This window comes from Rattus norvegicus, chromosome 8, assembly GCF_036323735.1.
Source record: "Rattus norvegicus strain BN/NHsdMcwi chromosome 8, GRCr8, whole genome shotgun sequence".
NCBI lineage: Eukaryota > Metazoa > Chordata > Mammalia > Rodentia > Muridae > Rattus > Rattus norvegicus.
In genome coordinates this window covers 33,577,262-33,583,261 of record NC_086026.1, presented here as the reverse complement: position 1 = coordinate 33,583,261, position 6,000 = coordinate 33,577,262, and positions in this window count along the sequence as shown.

Genomic DNA, 6,000 nt, shown 5'->3' with positions numbered 1-6,000 from the left:
AGTAAATGCTGGGTGCTTTGGTCCCGGGCTTCTTACTTCTTTGTTTAAGGGCTTTCTCGCAACATACTGGCAGACATCATCTTCTTTAGAGAGATTAAGAAGCCTTCAGATTCTACTAGCTCTTTTAGGTCCCAACCAACAAGGTACAGTAGTATCTGCCAGGCCAGGATTATCCTTTCCTTTTTCCTGTTCTCTTTTTTATAATAACCAAGTTTAGAACACTCAGATTGGCATCCACAATGCTTCCATGAACAGATTTGTGCTTCCCCTCCCCAGTTCTCCCTGGTCTATAACAAGGATGCCACTTACTTAGCAGGAGGCACACTCTGCCATGGCTCAACATGCCTTGCTTCATGGGAAAACCTTATTTGTCATTCCCACCACTGATTTTGATATATATGATTTTGGACAGTTTAAAAAGTCATGACCCTACCCAGGGTCATAGATATGCTTAGATCCCACATTTTGTACCAGTATTCAGCTTCTCCAGTTTTACTTATTGCCTTTGGAAAACAGTTAACTATCAGAATGGGTGAAACCATTCTTAGTGACCGGTAAGCCTGCTAACATCTCACTGGGCTACCTAACAAGAAAACAGGAAGAAGACTATAATAGTTTGGGGTAGGCTTTAGGCAGAGGAGCCGGGACACAATATGGATCATACATTTAAATGTAAAACAATTTACAAGGCTTGGAATTTTAATCAAAGGTAGAACACATACCTAGCAGGTGTGACCCATTGGGTTTACTAAGGCTCTCTTAGCACTTCCCCCAAACACCTAAGACAGAATAATATCTGACTTGCCTTGGGGTGGGACTTCTGGCTGCCGTACCGAGGTCAGTAACAAGGAGGTCATCACAGGCTCCCATGGCTGTGTTGATGGCCGTGGAGGTTAAAAGTAATGCCAGGAGACAACCAGAGATCTAGTTAACCAATTGCATGGTGGGCTGTAGACACACAGAGGCCCACTGGCCTCTATGCCACATGGTGAGGACAGAGGAGGTCACCCAGAGGTCCACCAGCCGAGTGGTCTGACTGTATCAAGAGCCTTGTGCAAGCGGGTAGTAGACAGAGGGAAGAGAAAAGAAGCAGAATAGTTTGAGTCTTGTAAAGAGCGGTGGACCTGGAGACATAAAAAAGGAGAGGAGTAGACTGTTGTGAGGCCATAGGCAAGTCTTGCTCATGTTGCTGCTGAGAGGGCTGTTGTCTGTGTTTCATATTACCACTAGAGACCATGTGGATGTCCAGGGGCTGTGTGGGGCTAGCCCCGTTCCTCACTGGCTATGCATTTATACCTTGCCCAGGCAGCATAGTGGAGCTGGGCCTGGTGAAAGGGGCACAGGTGAGCCAGACCCAAGGGTGAGAGCAAGGGAGCTGGCCCCACCACTCCTCTGTCATGAGGTGATGAGCTTCCACCTTGCTACCTGAGAAAGTTGGGAGAGCTGGCCTCAGGGTCATGAAAAGCGTGAGAACAGAAGAGCTGGCCTTGCCCCTCACTGGCTGTATTACTGGAAGAGATGGCCCTCCATCTTGTTTGGGCAGCATAGTAGGTAGAGCTGGCCCTGGTGGAGGGGGCAGGGGTGAGCTTGTCCACTGGGGGTGAGTGCAGGAGAGCTGGCCCTGCCACTTGTCTGCTGTGAGGTGGAGTGGGCATGGGGATGATGCGCTCCCTCCCCATAACCCCGACTTGCCCCTTTCTACCTGTAGTCAGGAGAGCTGGTCCTGCCCCTCACTGTCAGGAAAACAGGTCCTGCACCCGACCTGGGCCACACAGTAGAGATGGCCCAAAGCTAAAGGCACAAGTGAGTCAGCTCTGAGGGTGTGAGGTTGGGAGAGCTGGCCCAGCCCCTTATAGACTGCAGCACTTGGAAGAGTGGGCCCTACACCTCAACTGGGCTCTGGAGGTGTCGGTGCCCATGAGCCAGCCCTAAGGGCATGAGAGCAGAAGCTGACCCTGCTTTCTACCTGTGATGGCATTGGGTGGCCTAGACTGAACAGTGTAGAGAGCTTGCCCTGTTGGTGCAGATAAAAGAGAGGGGTGGGCTGACCAGCTCAGCTACCGCCTAGACCCAGATCCAGGGCTCTGAGTTGACTCACTCCAACATCTACATCATCTATGAACTGTAAGTGTAGGTGAAAGGGCTGGTCCTGCTCATCCAAAGCTGTAGGATTTCCACATCACAGGGCAACAGCAGGATAACCAGGAGAAGTCCTGGTGAGGATCTAATATTGGTGGTGTCACAGAGGCCAGAGACCTCAAACCAGACCAATGGCTCATTGCAATGAACATTTGCAAGTGAAGCTGTGTGGACAGGGAGGTATATTGTGGGACCCACACTGTAACATGCGACAGCTTCCACGACAGGATGCTTTCTATGATTTGTCTTGTTTTGTTTGCTTATTTGTTTGCTTTTATTTGGGGGAGGTTGTAAGGGTAGAGGGCAGATGTGAGGGGGTGGGGAGGTGGGTGGAACTGGGGTGCATTGTGTAAAACTCACAAAGAATCAGTAAAAAGTTTTTAAAACCAGAAAAATAAATAATAAAAAAGTAGAGCAAATGGAATTTGTCATAGCGCATTGCTCTATGTGCTCACTGAGAATAAAAGTCAAGCCAGGTCCAAATAAGAATTACGGCTATTTGTATTAACCAGGATTAGGATCTAGGAAAAACACAGTTTAAAACCACCTTGCAAGCATGCTTTCTTTTTTCTTTTATGATGATGGACATATTTAAAGCTTGCAATCACAAAGGGTAAGACAGTTGTGTAATTCGTGGGTCAGAACTTATGAGCGATTTGAGTTAAATTATTTTTCTTAAGAAAGGGGTAAGTGTTATCACAAGGTGTCAGTGATTGAAGCAAAGCAGGGAGGCCTCACAAATGGTTCAAGGAAGCTAGCAAAATTGCAGTTTGCCCCGTCCAGAAAGTGTTCAGGCATATCCGTTCAGAGTGTTGATACGTCCATTTCACCTCATTTCACCTTGGGTCTTTTCATTTATTCGTTTGCTTCTGGTTTTGTTTCTGTTTTTGTTTTGAGATGGTATCCTAGTCACCAAGGCTGGCTTTGAACTTCGATCCTTTTGCCTCTACCTCTCAAGTACTGGTATCAGAAGAGTATACCACCGTACTCTGCATTTTCAATGATCTCAAACCAGGGTTACAACTTCTTTTTCTTCTTACCTTGGTATACACATAGAATGCTCTACAAGTGACAAAAGTGCATTATATGACTGGAAACAAATCAGTGGTTGCCCAATCTTGGGAAGGGGGTGAGACACCGTCTAATTATAAAACTGCACCCTGAGGAGTGCTTGTCACAGTGTGTGCTCTGTACCTTCGTTTTGTTAATGTCAAGTTTTCTGGCTGCAATATTCCCCTCTGGTTTTGCAAGATGTTAATTATCACTTGGGGAAACACTAGGTAATAGGTATGAGAAGTTCTGTGATTTGTATCTCATAACAGGCATTTAGAAATGGCTTTGGGTAATGTTCTTTTTAAAAATTAATTCTCTCCTTGGGTTCTCAGGTGATTAAAATCAAGATAAAGCCTAAGACCTCTGTGCTATTTGTTGACCTTTGCTTTGGGTTAAATCCTTGGTTGATCCCGAACAGGTACTTTGAACACTCATGGAGTATCGATCTGTCTAAACTATTCCACATGACTCCTGTGTGTGTGTGTGTGTGTGTGTGTGTGTGTGTGTGTGTGTACATACGTGTCCAGCACACACTGGACAGCACACACTGGACAGCACACACTGGACAGCACACACTGGACAGCACACACAGGGGAGCACACACAGGACAGCACACACTGGACAGCACACACTAGACAGTACACACTGGACAGCACACTGGACAGCATCATAGGAGTGATGACCCATGCCTTTAATCCCAGCACACTGGAGGCAGAGGAAGAACTCTGTGTACAAAGTGAGCGCTGGATCAGTCTGGGCCACACGTTGAGACCCAGTGTCTCTGTCTCTGCCTGTCTTTGTGTCTCTACACTCCCCAACCCCATCCCCGTTCTCCCCTGACTCAGTGGGTAAGAATGCTTGTCATCAAAAGTGACAAGCTGAGTTTAAACTCCGGGATCCATAGGGTGGAAAAAGATCATTGACTCTTGAAGCTATGCTTAGACGTCCATGCATGCTCTCTCTCACACACATGCACACTAAATAAATAAGTAGTGAATATGTGTGTGTGTGTGTGTGTGTGTGTGTGTGTGTGTGTGTGTGTAAATTAAAGTTTTATGCTGGAGATGTTGACAGCAGGAACTACGACTCAGTGTTGTTAGCACCTTAACTTGATGCTCCCTGTAGAAAAGAATTTCAGGATAAGGAAAAGAAAAGCAAACTTAGTGAGTTTATTAATTAAACAGAAAGACAAGATGCACCGTGAGGCAGGTGTAGGCATTAGGAGCAACGCATCTACATGCTTCAGCACTCGAGGGATGAGAAGCTATTTAATCTGAATCTGAATTTAGATATTAGGGACAGTATATTCTTTGCTTAGCCACAGAATTCTGTCTTTTAAGATAGAATTTTCTTTTTTTACAGGCTTGCTAATGCTAGTGGGGATAAGACATTAAAAAAAAAAGATTCTTACTGACCTGCTCAAGATTATAGTGCCAAACCAAGGTAGGGTGAGAAATCTATTCACCAGAACAGAACAAATATAGTTTTGAGACAAGGTCCTCTATGTAGCCCTGGCTGTCCTGGAACTCACTATGTAGACTTGGTTGGCTTTGAACTCACAGAGATACTCCTGCCTTTGTCTCCTAAGTACTGGGTTTAATCCTATGTGCCTGCAAGTCTGGCATTTTTGTCGTGGTTGTGTTTTGTTTTTCTTTTCCTGTATGCATATGAGTGTTTTGCTGGACTGCACTTCTGTGCACTACTTTTGTGCCTGGTGCTCACAGAGGCCAGGATATGGTGTCACTCCCCTGGAACTGGAGTTCTAGATGGTTATGAGCTGCCATGTGGATGCTGAGTGTTGAACCGCAGTCCTCTAGAAGAGCAGCCAGAACTCTTAGTTGCTACCCATCTCTCTAGTCACTGGAAAATATTGAGTAAAGAAAGTTTTAAGGAAAATATGCTGCTAGCAGAGATGGGTGGCATGGTCAGGTTCTCTCAACCGCTCACCCAGACTCCAGGAAAGGACGTTGCTTATTCTTTTTCTTTTTTTAAACAAAGAGAAAAAACAAAATTTACTAGGAAAATCATTTCAGATATTTAAAGGCAGATTTATTACAAGCAACTCTAAACCTATAAACTTAATAATTTAAGATAAAATCAACATTCCTTCTCTTCAAATTTCAAATTGGTAGTAAAGAGATGGTTCAACGTTTAGTGACTAGACTAACAACCAAAATTAAAGTTTGAAATTGATTTATACTTCATTCATATGGGAATTACAAGCCTCTATGTGTGTTCTGGGAACTGAATCCAGGTCTTCTGCAAGAGTAGCAAGTGGTCTTAACATTCAGAACCACCTTCTCCAGCCCCTGGACATCATTTTTTTTTTAATTTTCTTAGGTTTGCTTTTTAAAATTTTTTTTATTTTTAATTTTTTCCATCTTTATTAACTTGAGTATTTCTTATTTACATTTCAATTGTTATTTCCCTTCCTGGTTTCAGGGCCAACATCCCCCTAACCCCTCTCGCTCCCCTTCTGTATGGGTGTTCTCCTCCTCATCCTCCCCCTATTACCACCCTCCCCCCAACAATCACGTTCACTGGGGTTCAGTCTTGGCAGAACCAAGGGCTTCCCCTTCCACTGGTGCTCTTACTAGGCTATTCATTGCTACCTATGAGGTTGGAGCCTACGGTCAGTCCATGTATAGTCTTTGGGTAGTGGCTTAGTCCCTGGAAGCTCTGGTTGCTTGGCATTGTTGTTCATATGGGGTCTCAAGCCCCTTCAAGCTCTGTCAGTCCTTTCTGAGATTCCTTTGACGGGGGTCCCGTTCTCAGTTCAGTGGTTTGCTGCTGGAATTCGCCTATGTA